At 36.3% G+C, this 25,931-nt stretch overlaps 2 long non-coding RNA genes across 3 annotated transcripts; one reads left to right on the top strand and one right to left on the bottom strand.

Annotated features, from left to right (window-relative positions):
• Positions 1-584: 584 nt before the first annotated feature.
• Positions 585-16,536, bottom strand: LOC139145940 (uncharacterized). 2 transcript variants are annotated; one of them, XR_011555055.1, is made up of 5 exons: positions 16,220-16,536; positions 10,415-10,504; positions 8,886-9,003; positions 4,954-5,117; positions 585-4,056 (listed from the first exon to the last, which is right to left on the bottom strand). It is a non-coding gene; the product is annotated as an uncharacterized lncRNA (long non-coding RNA). The 2 variants fall into 2 exon arrangements; XR_011555054.1 differs by having other exon boundaries at positions 585-3,973.
• A 7,860-nt stretch (positions 16,537-24,396) lies between these two features.
• LOC139146383 (uncharacterized) lies at positions 24,397-25,561 on the top strand. Its single transcript, XR_011555140.1, has 3 exons — positions 24,397-24,529; positions 24,703-24,818; positions 25,449-25,561. It is a non-coding gene; the product is annotated as an uncharacterized lncRNA (long non-coding RNA).
• Positions 25,562-25,931: the final 370 nt, after the last annotated feature.

The raw sequence follows: 25,931 nt of genomic DNA, 5'->3' as shown, positions 1-25,931 counted from the left end.
GGTTGGAATTCAACTTGTTTGGAATGGAAATATACAACTGTCTCTTGTCAAAGCTGAATTGTACCTTGTCCACTGGTTGTTGTGGGTTTTCCTACTGAAAATCTATATATTGCAATGGTGTGTGCAAGATATACAAAGTGTATGCATGTCCTTAAAGTGTTCGTTTATACAACTTAAAATTGTTAATTGCAAGCAATGCAACAAGCAATCTTATTGTAAAATATTGACAAACTTTGGACACTGCTTTGCTATTGAATAAGCAAAATCGCTTTCTAGTAAATGTTTTCTCAAAACTGTAATCAAAAAATAAAAATGCCTGCCTGCTATTCAAATTTTGCTTTAATCTTCTTGGCTAAAACAAGGATGTTACATATCGATGAAAATCCTTCAAATTTATAGAGCAAATATCTGAGGTATCTTACCCCATTAATGGTTTTACCTTGTGAAAATGTTTGAATTTCTTAAATTAAAATGTTTTTGCTTTACCAATATTGGATCTATAAAGGTATTTTCTGTATCTCTGATAGGGTCTAATCACTGTTGATTTCCCCTTTGAGTACCGAAGTAAATTTTGGCTGCCTTGATAAAATATAACCCAGACAAATTTTTTCAGATATATTCCAAAGTTTTGACCAAAAACTGAAGCCAATGAAACATAATGTCCATTTGGTCCAAAATTGTCAAAAATTTACAAAAAAATAAAAAATGGATAAAGTTTTGCAGAAAACTTAGGCGGGAAAATTGACAGCACTCAAAGTGTTACAGGAAATTTCAGATCACCCTGTAATGTTACTTTTCACTTGTACAGTTGCCTTTCATGGATGTAATTGCTTTCTGAGCTAACTTTACACATTTTTTGCATAGCAAGCAAAGTATACTCGATTACTTTATATTTTACCTGATTAAAGTTTTACAATAAATTTTGCTCAATTGTAATGAGTAAAGATGGATGTATAGAATGCAATGAGCATTGAAAAGTGTGATAACTGATGAATGTGATTGGAGTTTGCAGAGACAAATACTGATGTGAACAGACTAATGTGTCCATGTTAAGAGACTGTAACAGCCACATGATGAAATTATGCTTTTTCATGTCTTTAATCTCTGGTCGTACGTTTTCAGTTTTCATATGACATCGAGGTGGGATAAATATGACCATCTTATGGCTACTAAGGTCGTCAAATATTAAAAAAGAGAAAAGCATATCTTATAAGATGGACCTGCAGAATTCTAGACATGTTGGACTTTCTGGACTATGTAGGGTGGTTGACTATTGGTTATAAGAATTAAACAAAGTCTAGCCCAAAACTGGTTTTTGGCCCCTTAGAGCTGAGAGTGCACTTTTGAGCCAATGTCATCATTCTGTCAGTCTGTGTCTGTCTGTCTGTCTGTCTGTCTGTCTGTGTTTGTGGGGCTCATAATCCAGAACTGACAGTAATCTCATACTGTAGCTGTGGCTTGCAGAATCATAGAATTTTACCTATTTTTGTCACTTTTGTCAAAACACCAAATTTCTCAGAACTGCTAGTTCAAAAGGATTACTAAGGGTCATATGACTTGTGAAAATTAAGCAATTTGCATATGTAAACTTTAAGGGCAATGTCTTCATTTTGTCACACTGCGATATTTTTTACTTCAGCATTTTTAATTCAGCCAAGTCATGATCAGCATATTTAACAATTATCATACATCTACCATCGAGAACAATACAATGCTGTACGGAACGCCCATTCCGTAACATGTACCGTTTCCAGGTGCCCCAACCCCTGCGGCTGTATCTGTGCATTAACTGTTGACTGGTTTCAAGAGACTCATTGGACGAGTGCCAGAACATGTCTCCCACGCGCTCTGTACATACGTGTGTAGTGCACACACACTATCCTGAACCTGCAAAAGCGCGTCCGAGATAGCATTGCATTGTACATTGAAGATACTATGACATAACATTATTGAAAGTTATTAGACATTTTTTACTTTAGCTGATTCCAAATTTGCATATTTAATAAATTGTCTAATTAAGGCTATATATCTCGATTGACTTGAGCAAAGTTGACGAAACTTGCTACGTACATTGATGATACTATGATGCAACATTATTCAAAGTCATTCAGCATTTTTACGTCAGCCAATTCTTATTAGCATATTTAGTGAACTTTCCTAATTAGCGATATTTATCTAAATTGATGAGACCAAAATTGATGAAACTTGCTATGTACATTAAAGATACTATGATATAACATTTTTGAAAGTCATAAAGCATTTTTCCTCCAGGCAATTCCTAATGTGCATATTTAATGAACTTTCCTAATTAGTGATATTTATCTGACTTTACTTGATCAAAGTTGACAAAACTTGCTATCTAAATTAAAGATACTATAATACAACATTATTGAAAGTCGTTAAACATTTTTATGTCAACCAATTCCTGATTTGCATAGTTAATGAACTTTCACAGTTTGGCTGTCAGGTCTGTAAGCCAAACTGTGAAAGCTTATTAGATATGCAAATTGTAAATTACCTGACATGAAAATGTCATCGCTTAGGACCTGTATACCAAATACTTAGGCTATCAAACCAGTTGTTGAGAAGAAACAGATTTTTGCCCAAAAATAACATAATTTGTTTAAAAAATACAAATTTCCATATTATATCAAAATTCCTATAAATTTGATCATGGTTATCCCTGGGGACCTGTACTCCATGGAATAAAGGAATTAGAGTTTTTTTGAAGAAGATTTGAATGTAAAAAATTGATGAATGCTGGACGACAACACACACCCACTTATTAGATAAGCTCGGTGGAGCTAAAAACATGAAAGATGAGGTAGAACTGAAACATTTAGGTAAATGGGTTCAGCATTGATAAGAAAACACATTATGAAATACGTGTCTCAGTCACTGGCTATTTTGCAATTCAACGCACAGACCATATGAAAATGAAAACATAGATCTCCACACAATTATTTGACGAACAGATCATATCTTAAGTTATAAATACATATACGTTTTAATCACATCATAGTTGTTGTTGTTGTTTAATAGTTTTGTTCATGCTGGTCTGACAGACTTGGCTTGCTTCCTCTAAGCTTTTTGCTTGCAAATAGTTTCTTCATAGTTTGGTTCACGCTGGTCTGATAGTCTTGGCTCCCTCCTCTCAGATTTTTGCTTGCAGAGATAATATTCCAAAAATTCCTGCCTAAGCTTAACCCAGCAGTATACTCACACAAGGTAATGATTAATGAATTGCACTGCTATAAAATATCTGAATCTGTTTTAAAACTGCAATGACTTTTAAATGCACAGGCTGAGTGTCAAAGTCATGATTTCAACCAATAGAATTGTCCCTTGTGAAAGGAGATCTCTGTAAATACAGAGTCCAGATTTGTTTGGTCCATTTTGCTTTGCTATAGGACTAATTGTGGAAGTTAAGATGTAACCCTCTGTTGCAGCACTACTTCCAAAGATGGTACTCAAGGTACATGACAAATCCTGGTAGTGTGAGATCAACATAATAAGGTCATCATTCTGCTTCCCTGATCACAGCTGTTCATGTTTGTTGACATTAAATAATGCTAAACTGTTGATTGACCATTTGGCACACTGTCAAGCATAGGCAATGCATCTCATAAAGGTTGTCTCTTATAATTTCTTGCAAGGTATCATAGGTATTAATGATCACATCAACATAAATTGTCTGCTTGAATGAGCTGTCTGGTGATACCATTATCAAACAATATCTTGATGGTGTTATGGAACTTGAAAATTGCCTGATTGGTGAATACATATTCTTATAGATTGCACCCACAGACACTGTGGAACATTTTCAGCGTGCTCATTCTATCTTGATGTACTTTCCAATCTAGAAAGGGCTCCTTGGCAGTCGTATTTTTGTTCTTCAAGCCAGACACGGTGCTCCTCTTTCTTTTTCATTCATCTTCAGTTTCAACACAATTTTCTAGAATTCTTCTTTCAACTGGATGCAGAAAGGAGTACAAAGAGAGGTTTCAATTGGGCAACTGTGGTCGTAAAGAGGGCGCTGTCACCATAGCAGACAACCTGAGGAGTATCACAACAATGGTCGTTACTGACTGCATGAGAAATTGTCCAAAACTTTTCTGAGTATTACCAAACTTTCTATTATACAATGTCATTATTGATATAGGAACACACATATATCAATGCCTTAAACAGGAAATTACACGATCTTGGGCGCACAATAGGGGGATTACTGATGATGCAGCCATGTGCATACACTGGGCAGGAGTTTTTGAATTCTCATAGCATTGCTTTGACGGTGTGATAAATTGAATAATCATGATGGCACTTTCATGACATATGCAAAGAGGGGTCAAATGGTCGTTCCGTGAACACATTTTGAAACATGTGTTCTGCGACAAAAACGGAACATTTTTTCAGTTTATGTGTGACTCAAGTTTATTCGCTATATATTCACAGACATCATATGCAATGTTCAATGACAATGAATGCCTGAAACATGGCAAAATTATGAGATTATGGGACCAAACAATGCACTCCTATCAGTAGCGTGGCTTTTTTTACATTTGCATTAACAACATGTTTAACAACAGTTAGGGGCCGTGGATAATAAAGCATGTGCACGGTAAACAAAACTAAATGTGTTTGGGCTCAACCCCCTCTAAACGAAAGTTTTGAAGTGCAAAAATCCAACCCATCCTCATTCTGTATCATACCTACAATCTGTAATTACATCACTATGAATATACAGTATTTTCAATTGGGTTCGAACCCACAACATGGCATCAAGTCACCTGGTGGAGAAGCAACAGACAGAAATACTCAGCCAGATCATGGCTCCTAACTCTAAAATCAATCTTTGTATGCCAGTGGTGGTGGGATCGTATCCATGGTATCTGGCAGTCACTGCTCAATGATTTTTTGAAAAAATCTATGACAGTCAGTGTTTATACTCACCAAAACTGACGCATTTCTTGTCTGTGTTTCCTATGAAGTCTCAGCATGGCTAACATGCACAACATAATATACACGAGCTATAGCAAGTGGAAACACAGAGTGAAAACTGTGGCAGCTAACCATGACAGTTCTGAAATCATCTTGGCTATACTACACAGGGATATCTGAAAGAAAGGTCAAAGGTTATTATTCTGAAGGTTATAACGTGACCAACAAATCACAAGGTCATCTTTGATGCATTTTTTTCAGCGTTTCTTCCACAGGCTAGTGACTTTGTTCCCTATTAACCTCATCTAAACAACTAAAAAGAAAGACTGGTGTATTGTTATCATTGATACAAATATTCATATGAAACAATGATAAACACGTAAGGGAGGATTTCATCACTGGGATGATAGGTGTCCCATTTAAGTACACTACCATTCTGCTGCTTTCATATTGTATGGTATGTATTGATACCTTAAAGAAGATATTTGTTGTTTCAATTTTTAATTCTCGATCAATATGACACATATTGAAGTTCTTGTTGACAGCAAAAAATGTCTATCTCAACCAACAGCAAAAGTTAAAGAGGAAGCCATTGATATGTTAAGAATAGCAGCTACCAGAGATCAAATTATGTATAAAGCTCCTTGAATTTCAATTTTTCAAAAATAATTCGTTTCAGTTTGGCATTTGTTTCGTTCAACGCAAATTTTGACCAAATTTCAAAGTATTATTAAGAAAAGACATGGAAATGAAATGACGTACTGCAAATAATAGATTATACTGAGTGCTTAGACATTCAGCTCATTGTGATATTATGGAAATTGACAATCACTGAACACTGCATGGAAAAATGTTGTTTGAATTCTTTTAGCTCACAGGACTTGAAATTCCTGGTAGCCCCGCATCCACAGACTACCAAAGTTGGTCGTTGGGCTACCAAATTACACACTTGGTAGCCCAGATGGGATACTGAATTTTTTCAGGCGATCAAACCTGTCAAACTTGATATATTTTTTTTCATTACTATGTACACGCTGAGGGAAAAATACTGTTACTTTGTTAGAACAAGAACAACTAACTTTTCACAAAAATTATGGAGCTTGAAACAATGTAGCATAACTTTATTTATCACCAACTTGAAAATGAAGCAGTTCACCTACAACAGTCACTTAAGAATTGATGTATTCTGACATTGACACAGCATACATCTGACAGCCCACTAAGAATGGTTGCTTATCTTGGATGCCTATGTGAGTATTTGGTCTGCTTGAAGTTCATGACTTCTCCTAAAAATATCAGCAACTTTCAGAATTTTGGTGGAAAACAGATCCCTTCCTGCTAAAGTGGCATTTCTAATTGCCTTTTGAAGAAGTCTCCAGCAACATTCAAATCATCTGTAGCTGATTGGACAAAGACCCTGCCATGCCTGAAGTTTGAAGGTCACATTATACTGTATGCTAATTACTTCCATGTATAGTCAAGACCCCCCTGCTTGATTGTGGCTGATCTCAAGGAACCAACTAGCTTATGAAAAACAATGCTATAGCAAGTTATGCTTGTAGGGAGTTCTTCCAGATTTTTGGCGCTTCAATCTATTGTTTTGCAGTATTCATGCAATGTCTAAATAAACAATACAACAATAGGGAACTTTCTATCAGCAGTGTCACAAAAAGAAAAGGATTTTTATTGTCTTAGATCACTTATAGCAGTCATTGGTATATTGATTCATCGTCTCATTTATAACCTTGACTGGCAAAAATCCTGCTAAAATAAATGAATAAAAGACACTGGGAAATTTGACCACTGGAATGTACCGTAATCTTTTAGTATTTAAAATTATAAATACAAGACCTCTTTGTCAAAACCTTACAAAGGAGAGGTACCCCACAACCTTAATTTCCAAGTGAACACATTTAATTATCATCAGGTAGAAAATGAAACCCTGAACACAGCTAGAACAGCATGTGTGTAAAAGATCCATAAATATTTCTAAGGTACAATTTGCAAAGAAGTAAAACCAAAATATGCAAACATTGTTATGAGCTACCAGTCTGTAACTTTTGGCTACAAACTTGAAAACATGGTACCAAGACAAAAAACAAATTTCGAGCCCTGGCTGGTGATAGACAATGAGAAACAAGGTCAAATCAAGGGCATGATTAATTCAAGGAATAAAATCTTCTCTTATCAGATGCCTTTGCAAAAACTTTCTTTCTTTTACCGTACCTATGTCAACAAAACTGGACTTGGTCAACTGAAAGTAGTCTCTGTCAAGAAATACAAAGAGATGAAGAATGAACCACAGGCACTGATGTTGGAATCTTGTCTTCTAGTTTCTACTATTATAAATTATGAATTTTAAATTAGTTTTACAATGGTAAGAATAAATGCAAATATGATTTTGCAACTTTTTCATAACTTGATGGTATTTTGCCAATACTCTTCAAATGGTTGAAAGGCTTTCATACAATTCAGAGCTGGGCTAATTATAATTCAATTTATGTTTACAAAACATGCCTTGATATTCTCCTACCATTCTTTTTAAGTCGGTGCGCCCTCTTGGGGTGACATCTAACAAATCAGGTGAGGTGAGTTCAAGGTTGCTATACATAAGCCTTAAAAATATTCTACAGTAACAAATGACTTGGAAAGTACATGCTTTTGCACTTGATTTGCATTCTAGGGCCCAGTAGACGTATAGTGGCTTGCCTTATAATGAGCCTATGAAACATCGGGTGTAACAAAGTTCTTTTTCCTTCAGTGTTTGCATTCTAATGAAAAAAATCAAATTTGACATGTTTGACTGTCTCAAAAATAAGCAATAAGCTTTATGGGCTACCTAGTGTGTAATTTGTTATCCCACAGACGTCATCTGTCTGTCGACTCTGGACTACAGTGAACTCATTCTGATTAGAGACCCACTGAAGGGACACTGTTTTCAATTTTGTGTCAAAAGATGCAAGAATGTGGTCAGGGAAAAACACCGTCTTTGTAATGTTTTGGTTTGAAAATATTTTGATTTACCAATTATAAGATATCCTTGTTGTACATACAAACATTTTGTCTGAAAGTAAACAATCAAGATTCTCCAGAGTAGGATCCCCTTGAAAATCTTTGAGGTTTTAAAGGGTGTAATCTTCAATAAATTATTGGAATAACATGCTAGATCTCTGAACCTTTGATCTTAAAAGCAGAGAATTCAATCTTACAGTGAGACTAAAAATTTAGTAAAGTGTTCTGACATTGTGAGCATCATATGTAGAACCAGTCCAGCATCCTATAGACTGCCAAATGTATCTTGTATAAGAGTCTGGCGAAGGATTTTACAGTAAAAAGTCACCATTCTTGCAAGAATTGGTGATCAGGCTGCAAGGATTGACAAATATTGTAACCTATGGAGAAAAACAAAATATGCTGAGATGAATGACTCTTTGGTATTTAAAAACTTGATGAATATGTTGCACAGATATTCTTGGAGCTCCTGTCAGTAAATGAATAAGGAGATGTTTTGTTCCCACAAACCCTTTCTCAGATGCGGTTTAGTAAAAACCACTGATTTTAACCCTTTCAGGCCTGACTTTCCAGTAACTTACCAGAGATACCCCTATATGTACCGGTAGGGTTAAGGCCTGAGAGGGTTAATCATAAAAATAAATCTGATACACAGACCTACAGCATTTTCAAAATTACTCTGAAAGTAGTGGAGGGGTTTATACATCAGCAAAGGGTTACACTTGGTTTAGTACAGTAGTACTAAATATAGGAGCTAGGTCAAAATTACAAAAAGGAACATATTTTCAGTTTTTTTCATTGTGAAATAAATGTTTGTTCAAGCCATAAAAACAATTGAAGACTAATTATCAATAATTGTACTTTACAAGCATCACAAAAATTAACTCCCCTGTTTGTGATAGTATTTTCAAAGGAAATGAACAGAAACTCACCTGGCAAACAGGTTGTTCAAGTCCAGCAACCTGAACATGAACATGTATATAGTTTGCATTAAACCACAACTGGTTGGCAGAAATCTTCACTCAAGGACTGTACAGCATTGGTTGAACTCTGTTAAAGATATACAAAAATACCTTCATTACTTCTAAATTTGCACAACTGCATTTTAAAAGTTAACAGAGGTCAGGTTAGACAATAAAAAAATACAGTAGCTTAGAAGGTGTAAGCTGATAAGTTTTAAGATTTAAATGATTAACAGCAGTTAAAACAATCTGAAACTAAGGGTATTATGAAGTTGACTTGCATTTTTGAAATGATTCATACACATCAATGATCAATGATATTCATACACATCAATGATCAATGATATTAATACATATCAATGAATGATATTCATACACATCAATGATCAATGATATTCATACACATCAATGATCAATGATATTAATACACATCAATGATACATATGGATGATATTCTCTACCAACCAATCAGCTAGAGCTTCCAAGACGCTGCACAATGCCAGAATTTCTTGAATGCATTGAATTTCTATTGAAGCTGATTTGCGAATGTTTCTAAAGTTTTTATTAATAAGTAAATATACTAAATAACTTCTGAAACTCAGTGACTGTGTCATCACAAGTACTGGTATACATAGTGTCATCCACTGACACACTTTCAATTCTTTTCCTGACAAATCTACACAGCAAGATAAACTTGATAACCAGCTGAAAAAAATATTTTATAATGCATATTTAACCAGAGCTGACATTGGAAAGAATTTGAGCTCTACAAGTGGAGGATAATTCTTTCACTCTCTTTCGGTCTGCTTGGTTGCTGACAACTTTAAACACCACTGAGCAGTTTCGTAAGATACGTTTTTCATTAATAGTATATTTCTGTTCAGTAAGAACAAATGCACATATCATGCAATGAAGTCAGTCACAATTGTACCCACTCTAACTTGACATAATTTGTCAAGTGTTACATTGACACTGGCATACATACTTTTGCAAGGGTCAGGAATTGGTGTACATGTGCAACCATTAACACTTGAATTTGGATAATACTGACTCACATCCATTGTCTTTTTCAATTTGAAAGAAAGTTGGTGGAAATGGTTGATATGACCAATGGAATTGATATCAATAGGCTGTTTCCATGACAACTACCTGACCTGACAATCCTTCTATGCCTAACATTGTGAATTTTGTTATTCAAATTTTCCTCTCAAAAAAGTCAATTCGAGATAAGAACGCATTGAAGTTAGTACCAGCTTTTGATATGAAAAAAGGTAATGTAAGGCAGAAACATCCACATGAGAGACAGTATCATCAACTTTTGAATATACCAGTAGCACAATTCCTTATCTGTACCATTTGTAACCATGACAACATCACAATATTCTGTTTGTTACCATGACCACAAGCATATTTGTAAAAAGAAAATATCTCTCAAGCCATATTTTGGTAGTTGTACATTGCTTTGTCATCGTAGAGCAAAGAAAAGAATATCCACTTACAATTAGGACATCCAAAGAGAGAGACAGTACAGCTACTGCAAGGTTGAACACAGGTTCCTTGGTTACTGTATGACTGGAGTAGAAATACAGCTGTGGGGGAAAGACAAAGTTTTTGAACAAGTTAAAATTACATATCGTACATTCAACATTTCTTGAATTGAGATATGAAATTCCTGTTCCTACAGTACCATACTTGTTAGCATCATAATATTTATAGTAATGGAAACTTTAAAGGGACAAAATCCGCCATTTTTTCATGAATTTTGTTTGATATGAGATACTACTTATATTGTTTGACATGTTGACAGATACTGAACGTATAGGTAACCATGCATATATATTTAAACCCAGTTTTAGACGCAATACATGAAACCATGGCGAAAATTAATTTATGGTCATGACCATTAATTCATTTTTGCAAATCGTTCTATGTATCGCGTCTAAATTGGGGTCAAATATGCATGGTCACCCATACATTCAGTATCTTAAAACATGTAAAACAATATAAGTAGTATTTCGTATCAAACAAAATTCATGAAAAATGGTAGACTTTGTCCCTTTAAAACCAACAATCATAGAAACGCCTTAATTTTGTGGAAAGGCAGCAGTATTTATCCTCAAAAACGTAATGAAAGTAAACATGGCTACAAATGGACATTATCTTGGGAAACGACTTTGGCGGGAAATGTTGATGGAATTATTTATGCCATCATGATTGCCTAAAATTCCATTAATGCAACACGCGGTCAAGGTGTCCCCTGTTTGTACCTTTTTCACAGTAAAACCAAAATTGTTAACTTTGAATACCCCAGAATCCACAAAATCATGGAAGAACCCAAAGGCAAAATGCGGCAAAAATGGGAAACTCAATCAAAGTGTTATGATATGTGCCCACTACATATAGTTAGAACACTTTCATTTTATAATTATGGTAGTGACTGATCATGATGGGACTGATCACATTCTTGGCCTGGGTGTGCACACCCAATGTAATACGTGTGTATTACATTGATCACACACCTGAAAATTTCGGTTACGCTGATGACTTTACTCAGTCCAAGTGTGCAGGGCTTACGCCATCTTCTCAGGATATGTGAAGTGTATGGCAAGAAATATGATATAATTTACTATTATTATTATTTCTTGCTCAGGCAATTGAAAGCTTTTATGAGTTTTCTACAGTGCTATACATCACAAACATTTGATACATGAAATCAATCAACATGTATCCAATTACTTTTGCAGAGCATGCCTTCAATCCTCTGCAGAAAGAATTTCATTCTGAATGTGTTGTTTTATTTTCAAACTCATACATTTGATTGACAAGTGCTATTGGCAAGGTGTGGAGGACAGAATATGCTGTGTAGATCATAGATGACAGTGTTTATCTGAAGTTTTAAACAGAAAGCCTGATGTAATGTACTAGGCTATCACATTTCAACAAACTATTCCATCATAAAATGATGGGATACTTTGATTGTCTATTGAGATAAAATGACAAACAACATGAAAAATAGTTCAGAATATTTAGTTTTAAGGGTCTAGCTGCTTTATGAGATATGTGAGAGCAGCTCAAACCCCAAACTGGGACTGCAAGTTGGTTCAAAATGCACTCTGGGACCGCTTCCGCAGGCTTCTAGGACCAGCCCAGTTGGATTTTAGGACAGGCCCCATGCCTGTTGCAGTCCCTGGCAGTAGCTTTCAGGACCAGTTCCAGTTGGCTTTCAGGACTGGACTCAGTCTGTTTCCGGTTTCAGTTCACCTCTAGGACTATATAGACCTAGAGGTGAACTAAGGTGTAACTGAAACCATATGAAATAGGAATTCCACCCCACCACAATGTCCTTTATATAAGTATGCATTTCATTCATTCCTGTTCTGTGTACATATGCTGTTGTAAAAACTGTATAATATTGTTTGTGTAGGAAAGCTATAATCTCCCCGTTTCATTCTGGGACAGTGTGGTCTTGTTCAATTCTGGGATGCATATAAATTACATAGAGCTATGACAGACACACAGACTAAAATCAAAAAACACTGAGACAGCAATTAACATTTATATGCGTCATATCTACTAGCTGTCAATGAAGTTTTGAAGCAGTGCTTGTTGTTAACTTCTAAATTAGTATATTGAAAACCCTTTGTCTTAAAATATTATCACCTCATTGATGTTTCCTCCCATAACAGGAAATGATTCTGCTGTACATGCATTTCTATTGTTATAGACCTAACCACTGATGATTGCCTCTCTCTTTATGTCATAAAACTAGGTCCAAATTAAGATATCAATCATACTTCTGCCTTCAAATGAACTGCAATTCTATTAAACATGGCAAGTTTTTGTTTAACATTTTGTTTGTTGTTTGTAATATAAATTTTTCCTTGAGTTGCTAATCTTGCATATTTATCTCTCTAAGTTTCTTCTTTTTTCTTATGTACACAGTCTCTCTATCACCATGATCAGTACACAGTCTCTCTATCACCGTGATCAGTACACAGTCTCTCTATCACCATGATCAGTACACAGTCTCTCTATCACCATGATCAGTACACAGTCTCTCTATCACCGTGATCAGTACACAGTCTCTCTATCACCATGATCAGTACACAGTCTCTCTATCACCTTGATCAGTACACAGTCTCTCTATCACCATGATCAGTACACAGTCTCTCTATCACCATGATCAGTACTGAGTCTCTCTATCACCATGATCAGTACACAGTCTCTCTATCACCATGATCTTTACACAGTCTCTCTATCACCATGATCAGTACACAGTAGGGCCGTTCACATTAGCCAAAAAAGACTAGGCCCTTGTCCTAGCCAGGTTCGTGGCCGACCAAAAAAACAGGTGTGAACGGTTCTGGCCGGCCACAGTCCGGACAATTTCTGTCCTAGTCGAGAGGGGTGGTTTGTGGCCGACCCAGGTCTCTGGCCGAGCAGTAAACAGCATATGTGAACGCGTTTTGTCCGACTCAGGTCCAAGTTGACGCCCTCTGTAGTTGACATGCAGTGTAGTCTTTGACCTATTCGACGATTCAGTATCATTTTAGACATGGCGAGTCGAGGAGTCAACTGGGCTATGGAAGAAATCAAGTGTCTTTAAGGCATTTGGAACGAAGATATGGTGAAAAATCTGATGGAGGGCACGTCAAGGGATCGAATCGCCTACAATATCATCTCACAGCGTTTGTCAGAGCATGGGTTTGATCGTAGCCCAGATCAATGCAAGCGTAAGATGAAACATTTGAAGTCAGAATTCAAAAAAGTTTCTGATAATAATAGGACAAGCGGTCGGGGAAGAAAGACCTGTATGTTTTACGAAGAACTTAGCCAGATTATGGGCAGCAGACCTGCAGTAAATCCCGCTGCAGGCTCGGTTGTGGACAGTTGCAGTTTAGGCGAAGAATTGCAGCGACAGCGTTGAACGTAATGTGAACGCGGACAAAAGATTAGCTTATCTTCTCACATTCTGCCGGATTAGTTCTGGCCGGCCCTGGGCCTAGATGTGAACCCCATAAGTCTCTCTATCACCGTGATCAGTACACACAGTCTCTCTATCACCATGATCAGTGTCTCTCTATCACCATGATCAGTACACAGTCTCTCTATCACCATGATCAGTACACAGTCTCTCTATCACCATGATCATTACAATAAGATTTCCACACACACCATGGCACAGGACGTACTACTGCTAAGAGCATGTAAATCACAGTTCGGCCAAAGTAATCAAATTCTTTGTTTTGCGTCCACTCAAAATATTGAAAACATGAATGCGATGGCAGTACCAAAATGCACATAAGAAAATTAAAACAAGTGATATTATTTTATAATTTAGCCTCAAGTAAATCTGATTGAAAATCACCGAAATACATTACCAACCATAATTGTCTCTTTGAAATCAGGAGAACATGTCCACTGCTACCAAATGGTAGAAAATAAATATCAATGAAGCAGACACACAAATTGTACACCTTTTTGCTAGACAAATTTTTAATCAATCTCCCCTAGAATTGGAATTTTCTGAGCAGTGAAATTCCAACAATGGTGGCGCTATACAAACTCTCGCTAACAGCTAGTGTTCACTACATATAACCGCAAGTATGCTTCACCAAACCAATTAATCTGTTAGACTTGATGCGAATGCGATCAACATCTCCCACTATGGTGAAATAGAATTGAGGATCTTGGATTCATTTTTATATCATTAATATTCCTTTCAGCTGATTCAGCAAAATCAGAAGTTTGCTTTAGTTTATCTAAACTACATACCAAAAGTATGTCAGCATCGTTTTCTAAACAATACTAAGTTGATGGAGATGTTGAAATTACTGCAATGTTTAACATCACAAACACAATGGAAAAGAACTTGTAATGGTTGAGTCTACACTATACAGAGAGGACATGGTATGGAAATTTAGATTACTTTCTCGGTTTAGGATTCCATTTGGAAAAGTTGTGATACTTTTATGCAGATTTAGATACTGACAGAGACATAATGACTTTTGTATACTGTCCTATAGTACTATCAGAGTAACTTTTCAAATTTGTGTTATTCTGCAAAATCCACTGATAGGTCATTCCATTAGTTACTCGATTGGCACGGCGACCGGCCGTACGCGACCTATTAAAATGCATATGCATGGTCCAAATCAGCGAGCAGTGATACTTCTATACATGTCCTTCAGTTAGCACATATATAAAAACAGACTTTGGTTGGAAAATAAAACCATACAAATAATGCATAAAATTCACAGCTAACTTACAGACTATTTAAGACAAAATTTGAATTTGAAAGTTACTTGCTAGATATAAGATCTTTTACCTATAGGAGGTGGCTGACAAAACAAAGAATTTCGGATCACAACCTACAAATAGAACTGGGTAGAAGGTCAATAGCGTTGATCGCGATTTCAGATTTGTTACTAAATATAGCTGCACGCGCGCGCAACTTTCGGACAAATATGCTGAAATTCGGACAAATTTTGTCGTTGTATGCGCGGCTATTGTTGCAGCTTGTAGTCTCAGTCGTCAATTCATACGAACAAGTGTGATGCTAAATAGCCTTTCTAACACTCGCAGGTTTTATTTTCGTCGTTTATGCGGAAAATACGGACAAATGTTTATTTATGCATATTAATGAGAGAACAGTGACGTCATTTGCGATCAGCGCTATTCCAAAAGTTCCTGCAAATGAAAGATTCTGCAAGTATTGTAAGTCTTTAGTTGAGGATGAATTTCACTTTGAAATAGAATGTCCAAAATACAGAGCTTATCGAGATAGTCTACTTTCATCCACTAGTTTGTATAATCCTGGCTTTCTTGATTTGAATGATAGAGAAAAGTTCATGTATATCTTTACTCACAAAGATAAACTACCTCTTGCCAAATTTATTTCTTGTACGTTAGTTCCTCCCCCAGCAGCAGCTTCATCAAGTGTTTGTTGAGTTTTGTAATTTTGCCTTACCGCACTCCTTGACTGAGTGTGTTGTTGAGCGATAAAGTAAAGTAAAAGCTATACTCATAGGGCTAGCTATAGCACAAGCACTTGACCACAGGCGCATATACCGTCGCTACGCGAAGACGGCCTGTATACCGGAGGAAGTTTCTTCAGGCCGGCTTCGCGTAGCGACGGCATATGCGCCTGTGCACCTGACCCGTCGCTTCACGATAGGTACTGATTCACGGTTCTCTCTGTTTCTGTGAATCAGTACAGTAGACAGTGTACCGATCGGGAAGCGACTGGTCAAGTGCCTGTGAGCTTGCACCGATTTAGTCATTGTTACGATCTCACCACTCACCTTCGCCATCCTTTCGATCGCACTATAAATGTGTGAAAAAAGCTGCATCTGTTCCTAGCCTAGTAGCCATATAGGCATAGCCCATGTTTCATGAGGTGTTGTGCCGCCATTTTGGCCCTAATAAAATATAAGAGGACGGATCGCGGATCCCTCACGCCGGTTGTAAGTTCTTTCTAGGCTTTGTCTCGCAGTAGCATATAATTATCCTTCAGACTACGGCAATGTCCAACTTACAGGGCCGTGCTGGTGACATTTTCAATGATACGCTCATACCACAGGACAGGACCGAAATCACTCTGAACAGATAACGCTCTGAGTCCAACGTAACTTTACACCAATCCCCAAGCCTGACGTCGCACAAACGCAATACGCATGCGCAAAAATCTGCTGTTTGTTGTACTGACAACTATGGATTTATTTATTCAGCAGTGTACACATACGTGACATTGGCATGAAATGAAATACAAAACAAAAGAATGACGAGATTGAAAAACTTTGCAAGAAAGAGATGAAAAAAGCCATCTTAAAATTACATGTTATAAGCTTTCATCAGCTCATTAAAGAACTTTGCAGTAATATGCACAAAGGAATCATCAGAACAAGACATTATGTATTAGAGCCTGAATATCAAAAATTATAGAACTATAGTGAGTGTCTCTTAAACCTTGTGCAGGTGCACTTTGACAAATCATAAGAAAATGAAATTCATCTCCAACATCACTTTTGTATAGTGTACAAAGTCTAAGGTGTCTAAGGATATTCTCAATAACGACCGACTTCAACTGGGAAAATATAATTTGAAGTTCTTGTTTTTGTTAATGCTATTCTATCAAAAGGATTTTTAACAAGGGAAACATACTTTTCATATTTGAAAAAAGTTTTAATCTTACAATAAATATTTAGTTTCTCATTACTTTCTATGGATTTCTTCAGGACATCAACAAACTTTGCTTTAAAGGAATGTTTTACTGTCCTATAACTGTAGAGAATTTAAAATTCTTCACTCTAATGCAGTGTGAACAATTACAGAATGCAAGACAGATTTAACAAAGTCTAAAATGTAGATAGACCCTTCTCATGCAGTTTGTTTTCAAGTTCAAAAGCTACAGCAAGGAGACTACTGTTTTTAAGGCTTTCTAAACGACCCCAATATTTAATCACATTAATGATAATATATAGCAGAAGTGGGAGACGCCCAGGTTCCCCAAAACAAGCATGAATGCATGCACTTTCATTGACACCAAGACTGTGTTTGCATGCTCTTTGACTTGTCTACGTTACTGGTTGATTTTATACGTCATCGGTTGATTTGACCCCAAAGCTACATTATGTGTCGATTTGATACGCGATCGATCTATCTATCTGTCAATCCGTCGATCGATCTATCTATCCATCGACCCCCCACACATGCATATATATATATATATATATATATATATATATATATATATATATATATATATATATATATATAAAAGGTATCTGTATGTTTAATATTTTTCGGCCCGTCCTTCTGGCGCACTACTTTAATATATATCAGACATATGCATAAGAAAGCAACATGCACTAATATTTCACAGTACATTAGTACAGATAAATATTTCAGAAACAGAAAAATGACAAGATTCTCTAGGTTCTCATTTATCTCAGTTATTTTCCTTCCTGTCACAGGTTTTCAAATAAGAGGTGTTGTTTTTAATTTACTGCCGTTCCAAGTCTTTCTTTGATATTAGTGATTGACATCTATTTATGTACAACAGTTCTGAATATCTGGGTATGCATAGAAAGTGTGAAATACATTCACAGCTTATTCAAAATACTCTATTCAAAACTTGAAAATTGAAAATTTGGAATTCCTATAATAAATCTCGCATGTCAGAGAGAGAGAGAGAGAGAGAGAGAGAGAGAGAGAGAGAGAGAGAGAGAGAGAGAGAGAGAGAAATTTATATTTCACCTTATTTCACCTTGTTATCGATATTTGGAATAGGAGCTGGTCACCCTGCTTTCGAAAGTTAGTATAGGAGGCGTCAGCCACTTTCTGACGTCCGCAAAAGATTATCCATCGCTCCACCCCGTGCCAAAGATATTGACCAGTCCCTTACCTTGCTGCAACTTCCCTAAGGTTGCCATTATGTGCAACGCTTTCAGGTGGGAAGGTACACCTTGCTTATAATTTGGGATATGACTAACGTTACGGCAGACAAATTCATTAAAAATAGCAAATGTGCAAAACCAAACTTTTCTACGTTTTTGCCATTTTTTATTTTTATGTATGTGTATATGGATGAATCAGGATTAAATAATCCGAGAGTTTACTACAGAACGTATTGGCATTACGTTATAATTACTGCCTGCGTCGAAATACACTGGTATACTGAAGGACCAAACTTGAAAACTCACTGTGCTTGTCAGCATTTATGGAAACCGTTCATCTTAATGCCTCGTTCCACCCTTTAAAATGAGGAAGGTTCCCATACCAATTCTTTATAAAAAATTTAAGAGTCAGCAAACTCGATGGCTGGAGACGTTGTCGAAGACAAGTGGCCGAAACATCTTAATCGTGGAGATCATCTGTAAATGCAGTTCTTACACCAGTACGTTTTAACAAAGGCTGAAATTTCATGAGGTATTACACTTTACTCTCGTGGGATGCATGAATAGAGACTCTTGACATCGTTTTGTTCTTATATGTAGACAACGATGCTTACAAAAGAGCCCGCTGATGATAAAAAGCTGATATACCAAAACTTCTATCCAACTTTGTACCTGCTTAGCTTAATTAATGTTGCATGTTCGACTCAACCCACTATAATAACTCAAGGTAAAACTTAATCATGCAAACAACTTGAGAAACAGCGATTTGCATATCTTGACAATTAGCGGGTAATAATTTACATATCTTGATTTTATAAGTGATAGTATGAAGTTGCTCTAAAAGGAAAACTCTCGTAAATTAATAAATCACCAACGAAAAAACAGATTTTATTAGAAATGTCTACCTTTAAACTTCCAGCTCGTTAATACTGACATCAACTCAAGACGACGTCGTATTGTCTAGATAGTATGTATTTATATTAGCTACTTTACCATCAACATTGAGTCGTTTCAATTATCATGAAACTGTAAGATTTCATGACATCAGCCTACGTAAAATGTATTGATGGCTTACATTAAATCATAGACAGTAGGTCTGCTGTCTATGATAAAATATGTCAATCTTTGTACCGGATAAAGCAACGAAATCGAAAGTTCTGCAGGTGTGAGTTATCTCCTTAACAGAGGCAAGTTCCCTTTTCCCTGATGGTGTCACTGTTCGGGGGGAAATGGGTATCCATGCGTGTTCCCAAAATCACGGGAAAGGGGGGTTTTATTCTCTATCACGGGTCCGTGAAATCGAGAAAAAGGGGTACTTGTCCTAAAATATGGCCTTAGAAAGGTTTGAAATATCCCGGAAAATATCTATCAGACACTCAAACTTCACCAAAAGTTTCATTGTGCGTTTCCTATGCTTTGATCGGGTTTAAAACTGTGATTCGAAATCCGGTTCGGGACTCACCCTGCGATATGATCCCTGCTCCCAGTAAATAGGTTGGTTTTGTCCTGGCTATTTAATCTGTTGTGTATGTTTAATTTATGAGTTTGACACTCCTGTTCAAAAGTTAAAAGTTACTTTCAAACTCTGATGTGTTATTATGTGAAAACAATATCATAATTAAGCATTGACCTGACTCTAACATTGCGTCTCCCTCTTCTGGATTTTGTAAGTAAGGGGACATTTTTTGGTCGTATTTTCTCCCATACTAGGGGTTTCTTGAAATTTTGTGGAACGAGCATGGATGCCGATGCTCTCTGAGAGTGTCACCACCGGGCCTTTCCAGCTGATTACGGTCAAACGAGGACTGCAACGAAACCCTAAGCAATTGTACAATAAGATGTACACTTCATTTCTATATTTGCCCTCGGTTCTCCTAGCCTCTTTCTAATACAACTTTCAAGTGTTACATCACTTTCTGTATCTCTACCTGTTCTTTTCTGCCGAAGACCTATCGACAATGCAAGACCAACAAGCGCAAGAAAACTCTATGACGATCACGTGACCACCATCAGCGACGGAAATCTTCTTCACTTTTGATAAATCATACACCACTGCTTCATCTCATATTCAAAAAAGCTGTTGCTTCAATAATTTAAACAAGTTATCGCTGCCTTTTTCATATTATCACTTAAAAACATCAAAGTGTTTACAATTCAAAGGGAAAAAGAAAATTAGTCATGATATATAAGTTGATAGTACGGATGATTAGCCTACACATGGGAAAATTACATCGAATGAGGAAGAAATTTTCTGAACAGGTATCCTTTCTGAATTTCGGGCGTGTTTTAACCGAGGAATAAAAGTGGGTCATTCCAATATCCTGTGGTGCAATGAATCGGCAAACACACTGATGAAGTAGTTGATGTCTAGATCTCTTCCTTAGGATACCTTAAAATTGAGTGAAATACTAGCGTTACATGTCGTGGCCATCACCTTGGTGACGGGAACATCGGCGTCGAACTTGAGCGTCGACGCGTCGGGCGAGAGGAACCATGGAACATTGAGTGCGCCCTGTCACATGACTCGTGATGGAAACAGAACATGACTTGTGAACATCTGTGTTGAAAGGAAACTCGTGTAAATGAATGTTTACACCTTCACCAGTGGTTTTCCAAGTATGAAGTATACGCTGAACGCAAATTTAATCATGCAAGTTTTACGCTGTGAAAGGGTGGTTCTGTGAGTAACAAATTCGGTAAGTAACTACCGTTTGAAAGTTTGTACATCAAGCGAAGAAGGCCGTTGTCAATGAGCTCATGGAAAGAAGCAAGATGACCAAGAGAACGTCGTACACCTACGAGGAAAAGCATTTTCCGTACGCTTCGACGGAGGCTGAGGAGTGTTTACGTCACGGGTATGTTCTTTCCGATCGGACTCTAGGTAGCGGAGCGTACGCCAAAGTGAAATTGGCACAAGCAATGGAAAGCAAGTTCGACAGAAACGCTAAATTGGCTTATGATTTAAAAAAGAAAGACCACAATATGGTGAGTACCGAATAAACACGTCAATGACCTTTTCCATCGCCTATTTCAAATATTTTCCGGTGTTCAAAACTGAAATTGTAGTCGACTTTAACCATTATTCATATGTTTTGCTCATGCAGTTTATTAGTGTAGGCCTAGGTCAGTTTCGGGGTTTCGTTGTATCTTCCATCGCACCAGGTTGTCAGTCGGTCTTTCCACTCTTCATTTTCAGGAAAAAATCTTCACACGTCTTTTACTAAAACACGTGGATGGAGAGACTGTGATTGAAACGACAAACTGGCCCGGGATCATCTCGCGTTTTATTTCTGACCGATATCTCTGTAGGTCAACTATACAAAAAATCTATATCCACAGTGGGCCCAGTATATCTGGTTGTTGCTGTTGTTTGCATTGTTGTTTGTGTTTATGTGTTGTTGTTGTTGTTGTTGACCAATAATATTCAACGAATATAACTATTGTGTCGTTGTTGTTGTTTCAAACGTAATGTAGATGTCATAAGAAACACTACAAGGACACTATCATTATTTGACCTGGTGTAACTGTCTGCCAATGTACAATCTCTCCCAATACCTTACTAGCATAGGTAGAGAGTGTACAATTGGAAGAGAGTTGTATTGGGTCAAATAATGAGTGTGTCCTTGTGTTTCTTATGAAATCTACATTAAGTTTGAAACAACGACACAATAGTTATGTATTTTTGAATTTTATTAGTCAACAACAACAAGACTAATATAAACATAAGCAACAATACAAACAATAACAACAAGCAGATTACTGGGCCCACTATGGTCTACCCCTACCCCCTTCTCCAATACAATACTGCATAGCCAGTCCAGACATTACTACCATTTTGAATTGTAGTGGTAAAACTTTGGTGTATCTTGTTCATCTTTTGTCAGGTTGCAATCAAAATAATATCTAGGAAGGATGCACCTTCAGAGTACATACACAAATTTCTACCCAGAGAAATCGAAGCCATGAAGAGTACATACAGACATGAAAACTTGGTAAGAAATTAACTTGACATGTAATATTCAGAATCACCATGACAGTTTATACTGTAAAACACTTAAAATTAACTGCATGTTTTATTAGCAATTTTGGATTTTCATTGCAATCAATGGGTTTTAAATTTAGCTGAAAAGACATCTTGGCCATTGTTAATATGGGGAAAGTGATTAGTGACATCTTAATAAACACTTGGCAAAATTTAATAGCAAAAAAGGGTGCTGGCTAATAGGTCTTGTTTTACATGATTCACACATACTGTTTATCTGCCTTTGTGTATGTATGCATGTATGTTCATATGTAGGTATATATGTGTGTGTATGTATGTACAAATGTATGTATGTATGTATGTATGTATGTATGTATGTATGTATGTATGTATGTATGTATGCATGTATGTTCATATGTAGGTATATATGTGTGTGTATGTATGTACAAATGTATGTATAGTATGTATGTATGTATGTATGTATGTATGTATGTATGTATGTATGTATGTATGTATGTATGTATGTATGTATGTATGTATGTATGTATGTATGTATGTATGTATGTATGTATTATGTTACTCTAATACAAAAATGACTGGTGGTTAATTTGAAGCTTTGAAATATTTGTTAATATCTTTGTTTTTCAATGAATTGCTATATTTTGATGTTCAGATGAACTGGCGAGAGAAGACTGCAATATGCTGTGGATAATTCATAATCCACTTGTATGTATCGCTTTGATCATGCAATGTAATAATATATATAAATGCATCTTTTCCCTCATTTTCAAAAAATTGTTGATAAATAGTTCTCTAGTTTTCACTAGTTAGAAACTGTAATAAATTCATATTTATAAGTTTTTTTTCTGAAATGTTTCATTAACTTCAGATTCAGTTATACGACACATTCCATAGTGACCTCAGAGTTTACCTGGTCATGGAGTTTGCAGCTGGGGGTGATTTGTTAGAATTCATCAACAACACATCCATGAAAAATGGTCTTGGTGGAATTGGAGAAGAGATGTCCAGGAAAATGTTCCGGCAATTAGTGTTAGGAATTGCACACTGCCATCAACTCAATGTTGTTCATAGGTGAGTTACTGGTTGAATTGGATCATCATTATGAACTTTCAGCATGAGGTTGGGTCAAAGGTGACAGAGGGTCAGGGTGGGTCTGTATCTACCTGTAGTTCAAGACAGCAAACACAATTTAGGCAATATGCATAAAGCATTATATCCAAGACATTGTTTAGGTATAAGTACATCACTGAAACGTGTCTCACAATCTTTTTCACTTTCATGTTCCAGGGATTTGAAATGTGAAAACATATTGCTTGATGAATACAATAATGTCAAGATTACAGGTAGGTCTACTGTTCAATTACTTTTAGAAATATTTAATAACACATGTTTGCCGTGCCTGTCTTCTTTGTTGTATTCTTACATGCAATATCCAGTGATAGTAGAAAAAATATAGTCAGCGAAAATCATTGTATCCAATGAAACATACTGTAAAATACTCTGAATAAGCTATACGCATTTTTAGTGTCTGAGATTTTCATTGCAATCAGCATGTTTTGAATTTAACTAAAAAGACATTCCAAGTATAGGGATAGTTTAAAGTAGCAAATTGATGGACGTATTTTATCAGCTAAACAGTTTGCTAGCTGAAAAGATATGTTTTACAGTAGACCCAGGACTGTGGCTCAGGTCAGAGTTTTCAGAAAACTGGGAATGCACAAGTGGTATAATTACATCCCATCAATCCCTGTTTCCCTCAAAAGAGGTCCACCATTGTCATAGAAACAAAAGGGCCTACCAATGTTTAAAGAGGTATGAGGGCCTGGCTTTAATTCTTCACAAAGTTAACCTGTTCATTCCATTTCCTGTAAATCAATCCAAAATCACCATTGATGACAATGGGATTGGACCAAACCATTGTGATGAAAGGGGTAAACACATATCAATGCTGTTGTTCATTAGATTTACCAGTACTGTACAGTACATTCTAGTATCCAAGACTTTGTATTGTCTTGTAATATTTGAATGCACACAATGAAATCTTATTGAATGATTCCCATTTTTCTCTGAACAGATTTTGGATTTGCTGTCAGGGTTCCAAATCATAACAAATCACATCTCTTGAAGACATTCTGTGGATCCTATGCTTATGCTGCTCCAGAGATTTTAAATGCAACACACTACGACGGAAAACTTGCAGATGTTTGGAGTCTGTAAGTCAATATTCTGATGAGATCTACAATATATATTGTGTTACTTTAATATTTTGTTTCCTTTCAATATGATGTTATAAAGTTATTATTTACCGGTAGCAAAATTTTATGCAGATTCTATTCATTGCACTGTTCATTGAATAAATAATTTTTCCTCTTTAAATATTTTTCAGAGGTGTGATTTTGTTTGCCATGGTGAATGGAAAACTTCCATTTAATGACAACAATTTGAAGACCTTGTTGGAACAGACAAGACAAAAGCTGGAATTCAAACCATGGATAACACACGGTGAGTACCACACTAGCTCCTTATGCATTCCTGCGCATTTTTTAAATACTTCCATAATTTATCCTGAGATTATTTGTAATACAGTGAAACTTGTGGAATATTACTGATATAAATATATACATTTCAAACGGTCAAAATGAAAATAATCTCTTCCTTTTGATGTGAATGTCATTTATTTTTATCATTCAAAGTAAAAATGTTGACCCCAGAGAATGCATGGATACTAATTTACCTTGGTGTGGAATATGCAGATATCATTGAAAGTGGAACAGGGCTTTTGTTTCTACAGAGGCTTTTATTGTTTCAAATCTGACAAAAGTGACCTCTATAAAGAGGTGACCATACTGTTGAGGGTGAATAGTGAGAGATTTGCTAGAGACCATCAACCCACATGGAATCAATGAACCGTATTAGGACTTGTTCACTCATTTTCTGTTTATTAGCCATCCTTCTATTTACTTAAAGTTGCCCTTATTGTACTCTTCAAACCTGTCCAACATTGATAAAGTCAACTTTTACTGAGATATTTATATTGTTTGCACCACCATCACGTCAAAACAGAAAGCCACTGTACCAAAACATTGCTTATCCTAATTGTCACTAACATTGAGTTCATTGACCTCCTTCCAGACTGCCAGGAGCTGGTTCGTAAATTACTCAGGGTTAAGCCATTATCCAGGCTAAAAATAAATGATATTCTACGTCACTCTTGGATGACCAGAGGTAGACCTAAGAGTCCAAGATTACAGGTCAGTATATGCACATACAATTTACAATATCCATCTTTGAGTATATCCACTCAGAGACAAGTCTGTGTGTACATATACCTCCATCACTGAAACACCAAACAGTTACAGCTGGATTCATGGAAACAACTTTAACAAACAAATATAACGTCTTTTGGAAAAATTTGTTCACTGATGAAAATAGTAAACTAAGAACGTACGCAAAAATAAAACATCTTTAGATTAGAACCCTACTTAACACAGTTACAAGGTGAGAAAAGAAAATTACTCACCAAACTTCACATTAGCAATCATGATCTAGCAATTGAAAAAGGGAGACACACTGTTCCAAAAACCGCAATTACTGAAAGACAATGCAATCAGTGTA

This window comes from Ptychodera flava, chromosome 12 (assembly GCF_041260155.1).
Source record: "Ptychodera flava strain L36383 chromosome 12, AS_Pfla_20210202, whole genome shotgun sequence".
Classification (NCBI taxonomy): domain Eukaryota; kingdom Metazoa; phylum Hemichordata; class Enteropneusta; family Ptychoderidae; genus Ptychodera; species Ptychodera flava.
The sequence above is the reverse complement of the archived record's forward strand: the minus strand, read 5'-3'. Positions and strand labels throughout refer to the sequence as shown.